Source organism: Crinia signifera, chromosome 4, assembly GCF_055691185.1.
Source record: "Crinia signifera chromosome 4, ASM5569118v1, whole genome shotgun sequence".
In the NCBI taxonomy this organism is placed as follows: domain Eukaryota; kingdom Metazoa; phylum Chordata; class Amphibia; order Anura; family Myobatrachidae; genus Crinia; species Crinia signifera.
The window spans coordinates 277,957,726-277,980,492 of record NC_139220.1 but is presented as its reverse complement, the minus strand read 5'-3'; the positions used below and the strand labels follow the sequence as shown (position 1 = coordinate 277,980,492).

The window sequence follows — 22,767 nt, the reverse complement described above, 5'->3', positions numbered from 1 at the left end:
ATGTATTAACCCCTTGAGTGGTGGGTTTTTCTAGGGAAGGACAAACCTATTGTACCAGGGCAGGTTTGTCCTACCCCAGAAATACCCACTGCAGAACTTAGGGGGAGCCCCCTCCCCTGTTGCCCTCCCTGTTGTTCACTGCCCAGTCCTGCCGCTGCCCCCGCCTCCATTCACAGCAGTGACCAGGCAGGCTCCGGGATGTTCGGGGTGGCTCTGAGGGACCCGGGCGGCCGAGCTCCTGGGCAGCCCTGTACTTTCCTGAGCGGGGCCAGCCACCGGCGCATGCTGTGAATGGCGGCAGGCAATCCCCGTTCTGGAGTCAGGACTGGCCGGAGCCGGAGGTTACCACATGGGGGGAACGACAGAGGGGTGCCCCTAGAGGTGGTGCGCCAGTGGTGCACAGATGGGGGCACCACTGGTGCGCACCTACTGTATCGTGGTATGCCCAGACATTTTTTGGGACAGCCCGCTGCGGCAGTGCAGCTGAGCCCAGAAAATGTCCTCCGGGCATACCACCAAAGTTGTTAAGCCTTAAAAAGTAATAAATGTGAGGGTGATAAAGAGTGGTAAACAACCAGCCAATCAGCTTCTTACTGTCATGTTAAAGGCTGTGGTTCATAAAGGACAGTTAGGAGCTGGACGTTTATCCCTCTATCGCCCTCACGTTTATCAATTTATAAGGCTTAATACATCTGCCCCACAGTCTGTAATGTGGCAGTTCAGAGCTGATGGCCTTCTCGTTAGCTCTCTCCACTTTATCTCTATACAAGCCTCACCAGTGGCAGAACTTGTGATTGGTTGGCCCAGGTGCAAAAATATATTCCCCCCCCCCCCTCCTCCACTCAAACCCAAGTTCACATTATGCCACACAGCAGTGGGAGGCACTCAGGAGCCTCGGTACAATGCATCCGCTGCACCAATGGTAGTTCCGGTAACTATCCCTCAAAGTTATAAACATAGGAAGCACTAAAACACCAAATAATTACATAATGGATACTAATATTGATGATAAACAGGTTTGGAAGCTAATAAGGAAGGTAGGTCTGTATGTCTATATGTCAGAAAAAAAAAGGGGTACTTGTGTAGTCGTGCATCTGAGTCCCCTTGCGGGGCTCGCTTCGCTCGCCCACGCTGCGGGCTCGGTGGCTCGCTACGCTCGCCATGCTATCTAAAATCAACTCCATGCCAACATGGATAGTGGGGGTATGAAGTATCCATGTTGGCATGGAGTTAAGTTAGTTTATTTTAGATAGTTTGCTGAGCGTAAAAACCGGAAGTAGCACGGCGCCAGAAACTACACAAGTACCAAAAAAGGATAGGTAGGGAGGAAAAAGAGTTGACTATGGGTCAAGGAGAGAGCCTTTCCCCAAAATAAAGGCAGTTCTGACGTACGGTATGGTGAATCCAGTTCTCTGTACCTGATGTGTTGGGCATGGCTGGGTGAGACAGAGATGTAATGTTCGAGGGCCACACTCCATCTAATCTTCTTTAACATGATCATGTAAATCCTTAGGTTCTACCCAGCCCAACTGTGTAGCTTAAGCTAGATCAGACAGCATATTGTCTAGTGTGTATACAGCTTTACATTGCTTTACTATATTCATCTCTGTCTGTGGGCGGGATGTACCAAGCAACTGCAGTACATCCCGCCACACATCGCAAAAAGACACTAAACACATATGTACAGTACAAACATATGCAATTAGTATCGCAAAGGGCAGCTCTTGTGATAAGGGCTGCCCTTTGGGAAGTAGCTGTTGGTGGTGAGCGGGTCCTCGTGGCTCTCCCCCTCCTCCTGTGTCCAGCAGCCTCCTGTTCAGAGGGCTGCAGGGACTGCTGGGCTGCGCCTCCCTGCACCTGGAAAGGGGATGCTCTGTTGCTAGGGAGTAGGAGGTCACTGGTCTGGTCAGCACAGCTGGAGGCTCCACGGACACCAGGCGAGGTGGGGTGGCGGGAATCACGAAAAGAAGCCCATAGGCAGCTTAGTCCTGGCGGTGAGGCTTTGATGCATCTGAAATGCAGTAAAAACCCCAATAACAGGGTTTTTACTGCATTTTCAGTTTAGTACATCCCGCCCTGTGTGTATTCATTGTAAGTCACCAGTTGCTAGCACTGTACTGGGTTACCAGCAGGTTGGCTCATATTTGGTCATGATCAACCCCACCATTGGTGACATTCCTCTCTGAATAGACGGTAACAGCAGCACGTGTCTTACCCTGGATTTTGTTACCTCTCACAGTTCTTAGGCCAGATGCACTAAGCTTCAAAAGTTATAAAATGGAGAGTGATAAACAGCCAGCCAATCAGCTCCTACCTGCCATGCCACAGATTGTGTTTAAAAAATGGCAGGTAGGAGCTGATTGGCTGGCTGTTTATCACTCTCTATTTTAACACTTTTGAAGCTTAGAGAATCTGTCCCCTTATGTGGAGAAATTATAGTACATATTCATTTTTCTATCCTTCTTACACTAATACCATCTATCTATGGGGGTAATTCAGACCTGGTCACTGCTGAGCCAATTAGCAGTGTCCAGTGATCACCCCACTAGCGTGAAATCCCACCTTGCGAATTAAAAGGATTGCTGTGTACAACTAGTTTAGAATTCACAGCTGAGTGAAAATGTCCAAAATCCTTCATTAGTCTCTCCATCAAATGATTTTTCCATTGGGCACCAGTCAGAGGTCTTACTTGGTAAATACAGGCATATCCAGCCTGAAGCTGACGTCACACACCTTCCCCTGAAATGCCTGTGTTTTCCCCGCCACTCCCAGTGGGTTTTTTGTCACGCCTGTGTTTTTCTTAGCACCCCCTTAATGGCAGGTTAATGCCTACTTTCTGTCAATTACCTCACAAATTGCTAGCAAAGGCAAAAAAGTAGCAACATTTCTTCGCTAGCAGGTGTCGGGCATATGTGCTTACCACGGGCTGCACACATGCGCAGTGTATCGATAATCAGAGACTGTGTGAATATGCCCAGCAGCGACCAGGTCTGAATCAGGCCGTATTAATTTAAGGTCAAGTGGAACGAGATGCTTTCCAATAACATTCACAACAGTTGCATTTTCCATTTACCAGAAAGAGCAGCAGCCCTTACCAGACTATTATATAGGCCAGCCGGCCACACTTCAGTGGCGTTTCAGTAATTTATATTATACATATGGGGATTTGTTTTTTTTGCGGGCTCAGCAATTTCTTCCACACACAATATAGGGGTCATGGTCATACTGTTTATTTGTTACAGAGAAAAACAATCTGATACCGTAAATGCTAAATAATTGTGACTATTTCCAGATGGTGGGCCCTGAGGGAAAATCCCTGCAAAGCAAAATCCCAAAATGTGAGATTTTTTGGCAAACTGAAAGCCCCAGTATCTGTGCTACACGTTATGCAAATTTTTATTAGAAGCTAACGATTTTTCACCACATCACATGGATTTTGCACATATACATCCACAAGGTGTAAGACATATTGTCAGAAAACATATTAAACATGGGCAGATTATTGAGCATGTACCCACATTACGCCATATCGGAAAATTGAGGCTGAGAGTTTGTCTAAACCAACCGAGCGGATAGATGAAGTAATGCTTTTATGGGTTTGTTTAGCAATTTCATTAGTGAAATGCTGGAACACTCATGCCTATACACTATACAATAATTGAGGCCAATCACCCGATTATTGCCAAATTGGCCCAATAATTGTATGGTGTGTATCTAGCTTTATATGAGAGGGGTGTGTCCAAACTCAAATCTAAATTGCAGTGTAAAAATAAAGCTGTCCAACATTTGTGGGCTACTTGCAAAAACAACCAGTATTTACCCAACATTCAAAAATAAATGCATTTGCATTCCTTGATAGCTACTCAATTTGCGCTGGTATTTACATTGGAGCTTGTGATTGGTATTCACGGCTAATTGAATACCTCCAGCCTGGCAATTGGTTGCGGAATAAATCCTATGTCTTTTCTTTGTCTCTCTTTCCCCGTGCCTCTCTCGCGCCTATCTCTTTTTCTTTCCTTATGCCTCTTACTCTTTGCATGTCTCCCTCTCTTTCAAATGTCTCGCTCTCTCTTTCCCAATGTCTCTTTCTCTCCCCACATTTCTCTCCATCATTCACCATGGTTCTCTCTCCACACATCTTTCTTTCCCCATGTTTCTCTCTCTCTCCCCCATATCTCTCTATTTTCTCCAGGTCTCTCACTCCACACATGTCTCTCTCTCCCCACATCTCTGTATATTTTGCCCCATATCTCTCCCACATCTCTGTCTATTTTCTCCCATGTCTCTCTGAGTTTCTCCCCATATATCTCTCTATTTTCCCCCATGTCTCTCTCTTTTTTCCCACAAGTCTATCTCTCTCCCACATCTCTCTATCATTCTCCATGTATCTCTATTTGCCTATGTCCCTCTCTGTCCCTCCCTCTTTCCATGCCTCTCTTTTTCACCACTTCTCTCCATCTTTCACCACATCTCTCTCTCTTTCTCTGTCCACTTGTCCTTCTCTCTCTTTCCCCTTGTCTCTCTCTATTTTCCTATCTCTCTCTCTCCCCACATCTTTCTCTATTTCCCCCCGATGTCTCTCTCTCCCCACATCTCTCTCTCCCCATATCTATACAAGTGTATCTCTCTCCCACATCTATCTTTCCCCATGTATCTCTCTTTCCCTATGTCCCTCGCTGTCCCTCCCTCTTTCCATGCCTCTCTCCCCACATCTCTATTTACCCCATGTTTCTCTCTCCCACATGTTTTTTCCCCATGTCTCTCTCTATTTACCACCACGTTTCTCTCTCTTTCCACAAGTCTGTCCCTCTCCAATATCTCTCACGATCTTTCCATGTCCCTCTCTGTCCCTCCATCTTTCTTTTTCCATGTCTCTCTCTCTCACTCACACACACACACACACACACACACACACACACACACACACACACACACTCTCTCTCTTGTTTCACATGTATGCAAATCCCTGCAGCCATTATCAAAATATAATGCTAATGGTTATACCAGAACAACAGAAGCAGTTGTAACAGCAAGGAGGGAACTATTCCATATTAATGGCTAATGTTTTGGAATGAGATGTTTAATAAGCACTTGAGGAAATTCTGCAGTGAACCTCTATCATTCATTTGGGGGTCTCTGATGAATGATGGGGGGGGGGGGGGGGGGCATTAGACTACAAGCATCTGATCGACTAATGCAGAATAGGCTAAAATATCCTGAACTGTAGCAGGCTGAGACAATGTATGGTACTGTATGGTACTTATGTAGATCTCCGGACTCAGTGGAAGCTATGTCATACGCATGGTCCATGATATGCAGACATAGGGGGAGATTCAATCGCCGTCGAGCATCTCCCGTGGGGGAGATGCTCGACGGGCCCTATTCAATGCTGTCTTCCCCGACAGCATTGAACAGGGTTTCCCGGCAGAACGAGCCCGACATCTCTAGCTGTCGGGCTCGTTCTGCCGAGAACAGCCGGGAAGTGACGAGCTGCCGGCTGCAGCTCGTCACTTCCCGGCCGCAAATCGCGGCCACGCCCCCTTCTCGCCGCTCGGCGGCTGGGACATTGAATTCCGACTGCCGAGCTCGAGGCGAGCTCACCGAGAACGGGACAGGGGCACGGCTGTCGCGCTAGCTCGACAGCCGTGCCCCTGACATTGAATACCCCCCATAAGGTATGAGCATGAAAAAATGCTGTAAAAATTACAAAAATTCAGTTTAAGGAGATTTGGATGCATTTGCTGTGATGGTATACATTAGATGGTGCTGTCCAGTTGAAGCCTATGAGAATCTTCTCACAATGGATCAGATGTATTAAGCCTTAACAAGAGATAAAGTGACGGGTGATAAAGAGAGATAAAGAACCAGCCAATCAGCACCTAACTGCCATGTTAAAGGATATGTTTTAGAAATGGCAGTTAGGGACATATTGGTTCTTTATCACCCTCCATAACCGTCTGCTTTATCTCTTGTGAAGGCTTAATACATTTGGCCCAATGTGCGCAGAGGGATTAAACCAAATCCATCCCAGTGCCCCCTGCAATGCACATGTCATCTGACGCATGCACAGAAGGACTCCCTGGTCACAAATTCGGAAGTCCCTTATCGCAAAGATGACAGCTCTGATTTTTATCAAGCGTATGTGTTACTGAATGGTGGGATGCATGTAGAGAGCTATGTCTGGTGCATCTTCCTTTAGGACCGAGGTTGGGAAACACTGGACGAAGCACTAACGCAATGCCTGCATCCAGGTAGCCTACTACATATACTATTTCACCGCCATCCGATTCACCATAGGGTTTATTGCTATGCAATAAAGACTACATGACTCTTTTTGTGTATAATGTCCTAGTCTTGTCTAAGAGCAATACTGTGAGCATCCTTTATCCCATACCCCACCTGTGCGCTATACAGATGGCACGAGGCACAGATGGTGGAATGTACGGCTGCTGCCCACACACAGGGATGCTGGTAGGAGAACGGCACCACAGCCAAATGAAGGGTGGAGGCTGGGAACATGCAAGTTGCTTCAGTTAGATATCTGGATACATTTATTTCTTTAGGGTTCTTATAGGATTTCTCCAGTGCAGGATGGTGATGTGCAGGGGCCGTTACTATTATCACCAGTGTTGCCTACAGGTGTTAATAACTAAATAAGAAGAGATCTATTCAGATATCGGTCCGATAACAATTCTGACTGCAGGTCCATAGGGAAGTACAGCGAGATGTATGGTTTGTAAACAAAAGTGAGGAAAGGGCTGTGGGGACAGTGACAAAGCTCTTTGTGGGTCAGGTCTGGAAGAGCAGTGGCTGCGCTGTGCGTTCTAGGTCAGTACAGGAATAGCAGAGGTTAGCGCTGGCATTCACTGCCAATGTTAGATCGAATCTATGGTTATAAATATTCCTCATGCTGGCGCGTGCTCTGCTGACTGTGTGGTGCTGGTTACCATGGAGACCGCTCTGTCGCATCTATTCCCCAACCCCCCACCCCCAGCTGATTCCCACTGCGCCCCCTCTTCATTACATCCCCCAACTGTCTCAATCTGGGAAATCAGCCTCATGTGTGCTGGACTTAACCCTTCCCATGCCCAAAAAAACACCCCTTAATACCCGACCCATGACTATATATATATATATATATATATATATATATATATATATATATATATACACACACATTTTAAATATACACCACCCTCATGCTTTTGTTGTGTGTGGAACAGAGTGAATGGAGCAGTTGTACTTGGAGAGCGTGGGTGAACGGAGAGTCGGTCAAAGGTTGCTAATTGCTTAACCGCTGCAGATCTTAATGGGATCACAGAGATATGGAACAAAATTTGGCAGGGCTGTTTTTTTATTTTATTTTAAATCCTATCTGAGATAGAACACCCATTATATGGCTATGTTTGCTGTCCGGCCAGCAAGGGGTTAACAGGTGCTCTTATCCTATGTGCCAGGGCAGGGTATGAGATAGATGATATGTCTCTGCCTTTTGCCTAGTTAGCAGATGTTTTACCTCTACCTGGCAGGAAATGGATTAAAGCCCAGAGGATCTTCATTTATCCTGCAGGAAACTGGATCAGGAGCAGATATTATTAATTTCCACCTTGCAGAAAATGAGATTACAGGATAGATGTATTTCTGTCGTATGACCGAGGAAACAGGGACATTCATGAATTACACAGGTTCTATGGCTGATTAAAACCAGTCAGCCAGCCAGTGTAATTCAGAAGTGCCCTGGTTTAAAGGGTAAGCCTAGGTTAGTGTAACATTGATGCTGATCACATATGTGGTTGATAATCTACTTGTACCAATCATGAAGGAGGTAAAAGAAAAATATATAGGTTCACTCTATCTGGAGCGTTAGCTTTTGTCACCAGTACCAGTCCTCTAATACAATCGTAGTCATTAGTCCCAGTCCTCTGTCCCACACAAATTCACCAGTCCCAGTCCTCTAATCCACTCGTAGTCACCAGTCCCAGTCCTCCGACCCACTCAAAGTCACCAGTCCCAGTCCTCTGTCCAACCCGTAGTCACCAGTCCAAGTCCTCCGACCCACTCAAAGTCACCAGTCCCAGTCCTCTGACCGACCCGTAGCCACCAGTTCCAGTCCTCCGACCCACTCAAAGTCACCAGTCCCAGTCCTCTGACCCACCTGTAGTCACCAGTCCCAGTCATCTGACCCACTCATAGTCACCAGTCCCAGTCCTCTAATCCACCCATAGTTACCAGTCCCAGCCCTCTGTCCCACCCAAAGTCACCAGTCCCAGTCCTCTAATCCACTCATAGTCACCAGTCCCAGTCCCACCCGTAGTCACCAGTCCCAGTCCTCTGACCCACCCATAGTCACCAGTCCCAGTCCTCTGTCCCACCCGTAGTGACCAGTCCCAGTTCTCTGTCCCACTCATAGTCACCAGTCCCAGTACTCTAATCCACCTGTAGTCACCAGTCCCCTTCCTCTAATCCACCCATAATCACCAGTCCCAGTCCTCTGTCCCACCCATAGTTACCTGTCCCAGTCCTCTGATCACCAGTCCCAGTCCTCTGACCCACCCATAGTCACAAGTCCCAGTCCTCTGACCCACCACAGTCAACAGTCTCAGGCCTCTGACCCTCCCAAAGTCACACCAGTCCTGTGATCCAGCCATAGTCACCACCAGTCCAAGTCCTCTAATCCAACCATAGTTACCAGTCATAGTCCTCGGATTAACCTAGTCACCAGCCCCAGTCCTCTGATCCACTTGTAGTTACCAGTCTCAGTCCTCTGATCCACCCATAATCACCAGTCCCAGTCCTCTGATCCACTTGTAGTTAGCAGTCCCCGTCCTCTAATCCACCCATAGAGTAGTTACATAGTAGATAAGGCTGAATGAAGAATTGCGTCCATCGAGTTCAACCTATGTTTTAATAGCTTATCCCATGTAAAAAAAATAGCTTATCCCTTGTGAAAAATAGCTTATCCCTTGTAAAAGTCACCAGTACTCTGTCCCACCTGTAGTCACCAGTCCCAGTCCTCTGACCCATCCGTAGTCATCTATACTAGTCCTCTGATCCACCCATAGTCACCAGTCCCAGGACTCTGAGCTTACCAAAGTCACCAGTCCAAGTCCTGTGACCCTTCCGTAGTCACAAGTCCCAGTCCTCTGACCCTCCTGAAGTCACCAGTCCTCTGACCCTCCCAACGTCACCAGTCCCAGTCCTCAGGTCCAGCCATAGTCACCATTCCCAGTCCTCTGACCCACTTGTAGTCACCAGTCCCAGTCCTCTGGTCCAGCCATAGTCACCAGTCCCAGTCCTCTGACCCACCCGTAGTCACCAGTTCCAGTCCTCTGTCCCACCCATAGTGACCAGTCCCAGTCCTCTGTCCCACCCACAGTCACCAGTCTCAGTCCTCTAATCCACCCATAGTCACCAGTCCCATTCCTCTGTCCCACTCGTAGTCACCAGTCCCAGGACTCTGACCCACCCATAGTCACCAGTCTCTGTCCTCTGTCCCACCCGTAGTCACCAGTCCCAGTCCTCTAATCCACCTGTAGTCACCAGTCCCAGTCCTCTGTCCCACCCGTAGTCACCAGCCCAGTCCTCTGACCCACTCATAGTCACCAGTCCTAGGAAACTGACCCACCCATAGTCACCAGTCCCAGTCCTCTGACCCTTCCGAAGTCATCAGTCCCAGTCCTCTGACCCTTCCGAAGTCACCAGTTCCAGCCCGCTGAAGCCAGCCATAGTCACCAGTCCTAGTCCTCTGATCCAGCCATAGTCACTAGTCCCAGTCCCCTGATCCACCCATAGTCACCAGCCCGAGTCCTCTGATCCCCAGTCTCAGTCCTCTGATCCACCCATAGTCACCAGTCCTCTGATCACCAGTCCCAGTCCTCTTACTCACCCATAGTCACCAGTCCCAGTCCTCTGATCACCAGTCCCAGTCCTCTGACCCACCATAGTCAACAGTCCCAGGCCTCTGACCCTCCCAAAGTCACCAGTCCCAGTCCTGTGATCCAGTCATAGTCACCACCAGTCCGAATCCTCTGATCCACCCATCCTCTGATCACCAGTCTCAGTCCTCTGATCCAACCATAGTAACCAGTCCCAGTCCTCTAATTAACCCATAGTCACCAGCCCAAGTCCTCTGATCCACTTGTAGTTACCAGTCTCTGTCCTCTGATCCACCCATTGTCACCAGCCCCAGTCCTCTGATCCACCCGTAGAAACTAGTTTCATTCCTTGGCTTTGGTTTATGTCCTTTATTATATCAGTCACAGGGCGTGGAAGTACATTGGGCAAACTCAACTTTGGTTATACAGGGATGTCTGGTATTTTCTCTTTGATTATTTTTTTCCTTTTGTTTATCTGGAGTTACACCTGGAGTGTAGAATGTAAGGGGCCTATACATGAAGAGATTTGCTGAGCATTCTGGGTGATGCTAGATTGCTCAGAACGCTCAGCAAGATCGTTCAGCACACAGCGATGTGTCAGCGATAAGTGTTAAACGATCTGTCAGGGCCAGTGGTCTCTGGTAAGACCACTGGCCCTGACCGATTAATATCCAGCATGCTGGATATTAATCGCCAGACAATAGTGATGTGCGGAACCATGCATCTCTATGGCCCCTACACACGGAGCGATGCAGGGGCATTTTCTAAGCGATCTAGTGAGATTGCTTAGAAAATGCCGGTATCTCTGTGTGTGTAGGCCCCATTAGAGGGGTTATTGTAGGTTAAATAGTCTCTGACAAAAAAGGGGCTACACACATTGATTATTTGCTCCAATCTAAGAGAGGAGACCTTAGCTACACTCTGCTCCCGCTAACTAGGGGGACGTTTATAGGTTTGTCATTGACAAACAATGAGTAATGTAGCAGCTGTTTAGCTTCACCCTGGCACAGAAGAGGTTACAAGGGAGATGGCAGTCTCTGCATTGCAGGTAGTATGTGGAGCAGCCTCAATGCATCAGACAGAACATTCTGTGCATAACTAACAACCTGATCCAGACACATCCACACACTGCCAACAGACACACAGACAGATAAACACTGAATGCTCCCTGACAAATCTACTGCCAGACGTCACCAAGTAGCCACAAGCAGACACAGGGCATATAGATCCCACTGACAGACAGCTGATGTGCACCGGCCGATGGGCCATAGCAGATAATACCTACTGACAGTCTGAAAGCTCCCAGCAGCCAATTAATGAGAGGATTCTCTGACAATACACAGACAGCACCCTCCAACACTGACGTCATGCCACTGAACGGCACTAATATGTACGTCACTGATGGCAATTGCCTGGCATTCTGCTTAGTTTCACTGACAAATACCGTAATCCCAAATAAATACCGCAACAAAAAAAATCAAGCATAGTTTTTTGTTGTTAGACAAAACCCAGGTTGACATTGTATTCAGCTCTCCTAGGGAGAAGAAATTATTTAATAAAAGAACAAATGGCGCCCATGACCCCCATGGCCACTACAGTGTTCCCGTAATGCGCTGACAGGTTCCACAATGGAACATTTCACGCCCACTGAGAGCAGTTGGCTGAGTGCTGTTCACACACATGTTGAAATAATGATTTAATTATGTGAATTGATTTAATATTCGCTTTCACACACCTTGTGGTATAGAATGTTTTCACCTTGAGTAGCACCGTTACCTCATAACTCATGCTGCGTGACCTCATTTCAGCCCCTCAGCTGCTTCTCCAAGGAACTGGCCTCAATCTTGGGTTATAAAAAGCAGCGTAGGAGGCGGGGCCTAAGAGGGGAAGGGAGACAAATTGTTTACAATCACTGATGGAAATTCACACTGGAAGACGTCATTCCTTTGGTGACATGGTTAGACTAGTGCTGTACTAGATCTCAGTTAACGACATGTGTCTCTTCCATGCTGTACTGTGTGTGATTTATAATGAATATATAGGTAGAGAGACAGACAGACAGACAGACAGAAGGGGGTATTCAATCTGGGCCACTATTTACAACGTGGGAAATTGTGGTGAATGCCTATTCAATGCTGTCTTTACCGACAGCATTGAAGAGGCAGATCGACAGAATGGGCCCGACTTTAAAAGCAGTCGGGCCCGGTTTGCCGATTTCGGCCGTGAATTGTCGCGATCGCGGCCGAATATCGACAATCCATGGCCGTTTACGCAGACAAGCCCCCTTTCCGCCGATCGCGAAGTGGGACAATGAATCGCGCCTGGCGATCTGCGTTCGAACAAAACGAAAACAGGCCAGGGTCACGGCTGTCGGGCCAGATCGACAGTCGTGACCCGGGATTAAATACCCCCCAGCGAGAGAGATATCGCTGCATACAAGATCAGGCTACAAACAGTGGTGTAACAATGGCGCTGCAGTCCAATATGGTCTCTGCAGATTGAAATGGGTCTGGCCGTCTATTTGGAATCTGATGAAAATGTCCCGTCAGATAAAAGACGTCACTCCAGGTGCTTATATACTGTATATACTCGAGTATAAGTCGACCCGAATATAAGCCGAGGCACCTAATTTTACAACAAAAAAAACCTGGGAAAACTTATTGACTCAAGTGGGACCCTCACTCGAGTATAAGCCGAGGGGGGCTTTTTCAGCATAAAAACTGTTCTGAAAAAGTAGGCTTATACTCGAGTATATATGGTATACAGTATTTAGTAAAATACTGTATATATAAGGGTACTTGTGTAGTTTCCCAATGACTGCCTTACTTGTGTAGTTTCACGGCGGCAGCCTAAGCTACGTTATCAGCGTAGCCGAACGGCTGCCTAGCGTAGTCAGCGGAGTGACTCCGCGTCAACCCTACGTAGTCAGTGTAGTGTCCACATGAAGGAGCTACTCACCGTACTGTTGCCAGGAACTGCATCTCTGTTCCCGGCGTCCCTGGCAAGCTTAGTGAGCGTCTCTCACACAGTGGGGGCCGGCGGAGAGGAGCTGCATCTGTCTGAGACGCAGGAGCATCTGAGATGCAGAAGCACCTGATACGCTTCTGCGTCTGAGTAAGTATTGCGGCAGGGTACAGCAAGCCTGCCGACACGGTTAGGGGTTCGGTAGCGAGTGCGTCTCCTGCACAAAGAGGGGGTGCGGACGCAATTGCGTCTCATGCACAATAAAGGAGGCATTTGCCAGTGCTCCATGTTACATACTGGCAAATGCCTCCATTTGAAACCCACACTATCCACGCCAGCCCAAAGTGTGGCAAGCGCAGCAAGTTCTGTGAGGGGACGCGCTATGCATCCTCCCGACCTTTTCATACCCCCTCTATCCACGTTGGCGTGGAGTTGATGTTATAAAGTGTGGCGAGCGCAGCAAGCCTCCGAGCCCGAAGCATGGCGAGCACTTCCGCGAGGGGAAACGGAATACATGTAACGTAATCGGTGTCCCCTCGCCACGCTTCGGGCTCTGTGGTTCGCTGCGCTCACCACACTTTATAAAATCAACTCCACGCTGACGTGGATAGTGGGGGTATGAAAAGGTCAGGAGGATGCGTAACGCGTGCGCTCGCCGCGCTTCGGGCTGGAGTAGATAATTGGGGTGTTTCAGGAAAACATTCATACCTGCCATAAGTGGTCGCGGGAACACTAAGCTACGCTGATTCTGACAGGGATGCTCACGGAAACACTACGCTACTTTTAACTACGCTGGCCGCGGGAACACTATGCTCATTCTGACAGGGATGCAACGCTGACTACTTAACTACCGCTGTGAAACTACACAAGTACCTATATAAGCACCTGGGGTGACATCTTTTATCTGCTAGACATGTACATACCTCCCAACATGACCCTCTCCAGGAGGGACACATTGCTCTGCTCCTGGACTTTTTTGTGTTGAAACAGGTAAATTGCTAAGAAAGGTGCTTCAACACAGGTGATGGTAATTATAAGTTAAGAGGAAAGTGTAGGAGCAGAGCAATGTGTCCCTCCTGAAGAGGGTCATGTTGGGAAGTATGCATGTACCAGAGTGACACTTTGGATGGACGGGCATCCAGGCCAAGTTAATTAAGGAGAGCCAGGAGTGGTGAGTAGAGCCTTATATATAGATGAGACTAAAGCCGCGGGTCTCCCTAATGATCTGGATTTATGGCTCATGCAAATATTGTTAGTATTTGGGATAAAACCTTTAGCGCTCCCTTTGAATTATTTTTCTGAGAAAGTTTGTATGTGAGGGTCAGCTCCTCCTCTGGAGTAGCAAAGGAGATTTTCATACTCTGATATCTTCAGTGAGTACCTAGGATGGAATACATACATCTATGGAGGACAAGTCATGACAAAGCGAAAGATAAAGCTCTCCAACAGTAATTGTAACAGTAAGACTAATTCAGGACAGACTACTGGATATACTGTATGGCCTGGTACATTTATGGCAGCTAGGACAAATGCTATAATGCGACAAACTAGATGGCCCTGGATATTTTCCTTTGTTTATTGACATCAGTACTCACTGTTTATAACTTAACTAGTTAAAAGCATACTTACCTACCTGACCCTCTCCATGAGGGAGAAAATGCTCTGTTCCTGTTCTTCCCTGGTAATGTATGATTGCCATCACCTGTGATGAGCTAGGTAATTGATAAGAAAGGTGTTTCACCACAGGTGAAGTCCAGGGACAGAACATTTTCTCCCTCATGGAGAGGGTCAGGTAGGCAAGTATGCTTTTAACTAGTTAAGTTATACAGGAATTGTGAACAGTGAGTACTGATGTCAATAAACAAAGGAAAATATCCAGGGCCATCTAGTATGGTTAAAAGCCTGATCCTACCTCCAATCTCTGTCTTCTCAGCTCCATATCCAAGAAGAGGTTTCAAAATTTCATTTAGGTTTCACTTTCTGTTAAGGAGTAATTTGGTCCATCTACTGGCCTCTAGTGGTCATTGGTGTTACTACAACTAAAAAAGGTGAGGCTTTATTGATGCATTTATCAAACAATATTTGCGGCTAAAATTCAGGGTTGCCTACCTGACCCTCTCCTTCAGGGAGAAAATGCTCTGTTCCTGGACTTCCCTGGTTATGAATGATTGCCATCACCTGTGGGGAGCTAGGTAATTGGTAAGAAAGGCGTTGTACCAGAGGTGATGGCAATCATACATTACCGGGGAAGTCCAAGAACAGAGCATTTTCTCCCTGAAGGAGAGGGTCAGGTAGGCAACCATGGGCTAAATACCTGAAAACACCTGTTTTGGGGGGTTAGCCATAAATATTAAGTATCACAGCAATGTATCAGGAGGGCCTGCAGCAGGAATCTCTGATCCCTGCTGCGATCCCCCCTGCACCACCGCCGGCCGCATCCCCCATAGGTGTCTATAGGGGATGCAAAACTGCCTGATGTATCAACATCGGGCAGCAAGCTTCGCATCCCTGGGCTATCGCCATTCTGAGATGGCGATAGCCCATTGTAGCCTATGGGCTGCTGATCGCACTGCCGACAGGGCAGTGCGGTCAGCGTGGTCAGCAGGGGATCTCAGCGCTAACTGCACTTGCACAGCCCCTCTGGAGCCTGGCTCAGCACTTTGCAGGGACGGGCTCCTTTCGGAGCCCTGTCCCTGCGCTTGTGGTATTAAACCTCCCAGCGCTAATATCGCATTTTTCAATGTAATCCTGGGTGGTTACATTCCACCCAGATCGCATGCGATACATTAAAAACTGGCCCCTTAGCCTTTTATATAAAGGGCCAGATGTATCAAACGTCTAATAGTGAAAAAGTGGAGAGTTATAACCAACCAGACAATCAGCTCCTAACTTTCATGTTAGAGTCTGGATCTAAAAATGACAGGAGCTGACTGGTTGTTTATCACTCTCCACTTTATCACTTTGTGAAGGTTGACCCTTAAGGAGCCCATACACGCTCTGTTGTGGCCGTGCGTTTTGTACTTAAATAGTACACATCGCATCGCATCACATGCCTTGTGCATGCATTGTACATGCAATGCGATGCAATGAAAAGCTAGTACAGAAAGTATGTGCAGCACATACTTTTTGTACTGTACGATGAGATGCCGCGGGAGCGCGCATCTCAAAGTACAAAACGGAGCCGCCGCGATCGCAGCGTGTATGGGCTCCTTTAGTGATGTTATTGTTTTTGACATATTCATGATCTAATAAGCATCAGCCCCCGGTCAAACCACACCTGCTTTTAGGTTTCAGTATTTTTTTTTTACAATATCAGATCAAAGTTCCTAACAAATCTTATTAACATATTCCCACTAACAGTTATAATTTATGCATGAGCAAATAAACTAAAGTATTCATTACAGGGGTGAATCGGCAACCACCCAGTAATAAGGAGCTGCTAGCTAGATGCTGGAGACTATCATTGTTGTATACAGTATCTCTAGGAAAAAGGTTTTTTGGGAATACCTGCAAATGTAAGTATCCCCTGGATGTATGACAGCAGGTGTTCCATACCAGACACCTGTGTCTGATTGCAATAGCAGCCCCCATAGGTTTCTGTGAGGCATTCAGGAGCTTGGAGGTAACTACTGTAACCGTCTTACAGACCCCTCCCTACTAGTAGCACACGTGCTTGCCTGATCATCAGATGGTAGACCACCCAAAGCCCCCCAGAAGTGATGGCACTTACTGACCCATCGCAGGCTATTGGAGCTCCTTTCCCTGGATGTGATCTTATATAATAAGTTGAAGAGTCTGTGTGCGTGCGTGTGTGTGTGCGTGTCCGTTGCATTGCGGACACACCGTGGCACTCAGAGCCACCAAATTCTGCAACAAGATACCTCTGTACCCGGTGGTGTGCACCTCGAAGCCGTTTTTGGGAAATTTCACTTAGAAATTTAAAAAACACCAAGTTTTAATTTGCCTTAATTGATGATCTGGGAAAAGGATCGACGATCTGGGAAACCGTTGCGAAGAAACAACTCCACACCTGATTTCATTGCTGTCATTGAGTATGAATGACACATTCTAACACTATGGTGGAGACTTTAAACAATTAGGAATAAATGAGGATATACATAGACCACACATCACACACAAATGAACACATTGTACACGTGCACACACACACACACACAGTACACCACATAAGTTGAAGAGTCTGTGTGCGTGCGTGTGTGTGTGCGTGTCCGTTGCATTGCGGACACACCGTGGCACTCAGAGCCACCAAATTCTGCAACAAGATACCTCTGTACCCGGTGGTGTGCACCTCGAAGCCGTTTTTGGGAAATTTCACTTAGAAATTTAAAAAACACCAAGTTTTAATTTGCCTTAATTGATGATCTGGGAAAAGGATCGACGATCTGGGAAACCGTTGCGAAGAAACAACTCCACACCTGATTTCATTGCTGTCATTGAGTATGAATGACACATTCTAACACTATGGTGGAGACTTTAAACAATTAGGAATAAATGAGGATATACATAGACCACACATCACACACAAATGAACACATTGTACACGTGCACACACACACACACACAGTACACCACATACGCACACATAGTACACAACACACACATATATACGTAGCGAGCTTCACACGCTTACACATTGGACAGATACACACAACAAAACACACACATAACACACCACATGCAGTACATCACAAACCCATATACACTACAACACACACCCAAAAACAGTACAACAAACACACACACACTTAAACATTGTGCAGATACAGAAACACACACAAACATTGCCAGGATAGGCACAGCACACTACACTACACACACATGTATATGTAGCGCACCTCACAAACTTACACATTCGGCAGATACACACAACACACACACATAACACACCACTCACAGTACAACACACACCCACATTCACTACAACACACAGCCAAAAACAGTACAATACACAGATCACACACACTTAAACATTGCACAGATACACACGGCACACTACACACACACACATTTATACGTAGCACACCTTACGCACTTACACATAGGGCAGATAAACACAGCACACACACATAACATACCTCTAACTACACAACACACACCCACATTCACTACAACAAACAGCCAAAAATAGTACAATACACAGATCACACACACTTAAACATTGCACAGATACACACGGCACACACATTTATACGTAGCACACCTTACGCACTTACACATAGGGCAGATACACACAGCACACACACACACACACACACACATAACATACCTCTAACAACACAACACACACCCACATTCACCATACACACCCAAGAAACAGTACAACATACACAAAACACACACTTAAACATTGCACATATACACACAGACACAACATACACATACTGTATATACATAGCACACCTCACACACTTACGCATTGGACAGATACATGCAACACACACAACCACATACACTACATCACACACACAAAAACAGTACAACACACAGAACACATAAAAAATTGACGTTTATTTAACAGTCTGTACCAGCAAATAAAAACTGTACCTAATGTACCGTTTTTTCTTTATTCCGCATATCCGTCTCTCCAGTCCTCCAGCCTGTCACTGCGCTCCCCAGCCAGTTGCACTGAGAAATCTTTGTCCTGGCCAATGCACCCCTTGATCAATACAAAGTGGATACACTGCACTCACCCTGTCAGTTGTATGTTAGGCATTGCTCTGCCTTGAGGGTGTCCCAGACTCTTTTGGTTCATAGATAATGTTTGGTCGATGGGCATGAGCGCTGCATGTATTCGTTTGAATGTTATGAGTGTAAGAATTTGAAGAATAATACTGAGATGAAGGTTTGCCACGTTAAAGTGTACAATTTACTCAATAAATCGTGAAAAAAATATATGTACATAGAAGTACAACCAAGAAATAAAAGTAGGTTTAAAAAATAAATTCTAATTCAAACTGATAATTGTTTGGATGGGGTGGGTTGCCAAACAAATCTATAAGTGGAGGGGGGTATGGATATTGTGGGCATAATTGGTGTTTGGTACACCAACAGGGGGTCCCCAGTTGATGAGAAATTTTCACTACAGTGTCACCGTAGGGGGAAATCCAATTGGGGTTCAGGTGGTCTTTTAGGGACCCCTTTACAATCCCGTTGGTCTCTTCTCCTAAAGCCTATGGTCTCCCTCAGTGATTGACTATTATTAAGGGAGACCGTAGGCTCAAGGAGAAGAGACCTACGGGATTGTAAAGGGTTCCTAAAAGACCACCTGGACCCGAATTGGGAATCCCCTTATGGTGACACTGTGACCATGACACTGTAGTGAAAATCCCATCAAATGAGTAGCCCCTGTAGGTGTACCAAACACCAATTATGCCCACAATATCCATATCCCCCTCCACCTATAGATTTGTTTCACAACCCACCCCCATCCAAACAATTATGAGTTTGAATCAGAACTTATTTTTTAATCCTACTTGCATTTCTTGATTGTACTTCTATGTACACTTATATCTTTTCATGATTTATTGAGTCAATTGTACACTTTAACATGGAAAATCTTTATCTCAGTCTTATTCTTCAACTTCTTACACTCCAAACCTTATCAATGCACCCATTGATGATTGCGATGGCTGGATCGGTGGATTGGCCCGGCGGGTGTAGGGAAGAATTTGGCCCATTGCACCCATTCCCAGTGGTGCATTGCAGTGTTGTGCGGGTAGCCTGCGTCGCGTTATGACGTCATGTGGCCAGGCCTGCAGACATGCTCCCACACTCAGGGGCTGCCCCACTGGTAGAGATGACCTCTGCATGTGCTTTACAGATCTCCAGACCTCAGAGACTGCTGCAGGCTGGATTGGTGAGGGGGAGCGGGAGTGGCAGGGAGCGTTGAATTTTTTATTAATTATGGCGCGGTAAGTAACGCCCACCCCGGTCTCCACGCACTCAGCACCTGTATTTACACATCGTAGAAACTGTACCATTGAAAGTATAGAAATGGAGGTGTGGCCACATCCCTTTCTGATTTTGTACCGATTTCTGACCCTCAGATGTTTGAGGCTATGTCATAGGTGCTAAATCTCAGGAGTGGATGTAGAATTCATCAACACATACAAGTTATCAACTCAGGATCGTTGTGTTTCAATCAACACCACCACACCTGAATTCATTGCCGTCATTGAGTATCAATGCAAACACATTCTAACATTATGGTGAAATCTACAACAAATTACAATCTTAGGTCTTTGGCACAGCATACTGTAAGATTACATTTTTCAGCAATTTTGGAAATAAAAAAACCCCAAGGTTTTCCCGGGCAACGCCGGGAGGGTCAGCTAGTTTGTAATAAATCTGTGGGGTGAAAAAAAATCTTATTGCAGCTAAGGCCAGTATTCAATGCTCCTCATTCACCATTTTTTTTTGCGGCGAATTGGGCTGTTTTCACTCTCGGTGAATCTTTTTCACTGAAGATCTTTTTCACCCTATTCAATGTTCACTATTCGCCGAAAGCGAACAGTGAATGGCGGCCAGTTCACCGTTTCATGCTCGCTGCAATTTGCTGGTGTACTGTATTTCAATGGGGTTTTCACTGTGATTCGCTGAGAGTGTATTCAATGTTAGGATAGAGAACTGCTTTCACCGTGATTTTTGCCGTGATTTTGCATTCAACATCTTTTTAAGGTGAACTGGAATGTGATCTTTTAAAATAAAGGTTTTTTTTTTTTTTTGGTGTCAAAAAAGCAGTAATTTTATTATGTGAAGGGGCATGCTATTTGCATTCATGTGCTTGCAGCACATGATATTTAATTTGTAATTATTATTTTTTTATACACATTTGCCAGCAGGGGGCGGGGAGCCGTTTATTAGATATTCACTTGACACCGGTCCCGCTCATTACATATGCATGGAGCGGGACCAGCGCAGCGCTCCCTACACCACATCCCCTGCCAGCTCTCCTGGGGGGCAGCCTCTGCTGCCTGTGTCCCCGCCAGCCCTCCTTCTCCCCCACACATTCCGGCGCAGGTAGGGAGGCTTCCATCTCCCTGCCTTCTGCCGTCCCCCCGGCTCCCTGCGGCATTCGCCGGGGGGGGGGTTGTTTAAAATTTGCCGTCAGGGGCAGCGAGGCCCTGAGGCATTAATAGGGGAAGAGGGAGAGCTAGCAGTGAATGCTCCTGCCCTCCAGAACCTTGCGAATCTGCAGCGAATCCTAAACAGGATTCACTGCACATCTTGAAAAAAAAAATCATTGAACATGGAGATAAGTAATAAAAGGGGTGACCCCTGACTGTTGTCAGTGCAGAACAGTAATGGCAACTCCACAACAATACTGCACTTGTAGGCTCCTCAACCATAGTTCCCTGGTTCCTCGCTTGCTCCTATATCCTTGGCTGCTTTTCAGTAGTGTAAAATACAATATTAATAATGATAGAACTCGGCTAACTCTACATCATGAGGAGGACAAACTTTTATGTGGAGGGGGTAGGGCTTAAAGGTGCGCTGAGTCCGTTCATGAATGCCTTGGAACCATTTTCTCTCCTACGGCTGGATAGGCACCAATCACCCCATTTTCAGTGGGCAACATGTAGACAAACAGGATTCTCATGGATTCCAGATTTTGGGACTTCAACATTTTTCTTCTCATTCTGATTCCTTTTTTTAGCACCAGTCCTTAGGGAACCGTAATTGGCAGCCAGTCCTTTCTGGGTACAGGAGGGGTACACTGTTGACCCTTCTCTTGTGGAGCTTGTGAACCTGTCTATTTTGCTTCTGGAACCACCATCAATTTTTTAAACTGCTTTCATAAGAGTCACGTAATAATGATTGAGGGGTTGGCCGTAGATTTGGGCCATTTATAGTACTGTATATTAGCAGATGCTAGGCTCCAAACAAACGTGTTACTTCTGTTGGGAATACCATCTTATTGGTGTGAGCTGTCCCACAAGCCCAACTTTAGATCATGCCCAAAGTGCTAAATTTAGTAAGATGGAAATTCTATTGATAATGGGATGTTTCCCATAGCAACCAATTCTACTCTTTTATATAGCACCTTCCAGAAGATAATAGATACACATGATTGGTTGCTATGGGCAACAGCTCATCTTCAGTAGAGTTCCCATCTTAATGAATTTACCCCTAAGTGTCTCGTTTTCATGCTCAGTGCTTGCAAACATCATAATATAGGGGTTGATTTCTTAAGCTTGGTGAAGGGATAAAGTGTCTGGTTTTTATCACCAGCCAATCAGCTCCTACCTGTCATTTTTCAAACCAAGTCTGTAACTTCACAGTTAGGAGCTGATTGGCCAGTGAGAAAAACCTGCCACTTTATCACTCCACCGAGCTTAATAAATCTGCCCCTCAGTTTCTCAATCTCCAAAACCCAGTCAGTGCCAGGCAGAGCTCGATTAACAGATGAGCTGACAGAGCTGCAGTTTCAGGCCCCTGGAGACTTCTCAGTCAAGAGACGCCCCAAAACAACAGCAACTAGAAAACCGATTTGTTATTTGTCAGGCAGAGAAATGGTTATATTATAAAATGTGACTAGTTAATAGGCATATAATAATAATACATGTTCTCCAATCAGAATTTGCCCTTGATATCTTTGTAATTTTCAGTTCCATGCCCCGGTCCCCATCCAATGAAGTACAGATAACATGTGCAATATCCTTGCAGTAAAAGCTATGGAGAGCTGGCTGCAGGCTTATCACACCGTACAAAAATAAGAATTCCCGGAAACGTCACCACATAATAGATGAGCAAGAGGTGCGAGATAGCAATCTGTGGTGCCTCCGCTCTGTATGTGACATGGGTAGTTTTGTTGAGAGCAATGATGGCACATTCTCTTCCTTAATCTATATGGAAGGAACATAACTGACTTAGGGGGTAATTCAAACTTGATCGTTGGGCTGCTAAA

At 46.3% G+C, this 22,767-nt stretch overlaps 1 protein-coding gene and 1 long non-coding RNA gene across 29 annotated transcripts in view; one reads left to right on the top strand and one right to left on the bottom strand.

Annotated features, from left to right (window-relative positions):
- The window catches only part of LOC146075441 (uncharacterized), a 68,729-nt gene extending 53,930 nt beyond the window's left edge, over positions 1 to 14,799 (bottom strand). Inside the window, exons 1-2 of the long non-coding RNA XR_014473574.1 lie at positions 14,752 to 14,799; positions 11,611 to 11,752 (exon numbers count right to left, since the gene is read on the bottom strand). This is a non-coding gene — a long non-coding RNA (uncharacterized LOC146075441). The remainder of the gene's footprint in view (positions 1 to 11,610; positions 11,753 to 14,751) is intronic.
- The window catches only part of CAMK2B (calcium/calmodulin dependent protein kinase II beta), a 116,023-nt gene that overhangs the window by 28,463 nt on the left and 64,793 nt on the right, over positions 1 to 22,767 (top strand). The gene's annotated exons all lie outside the window — the stretch shown is intronic.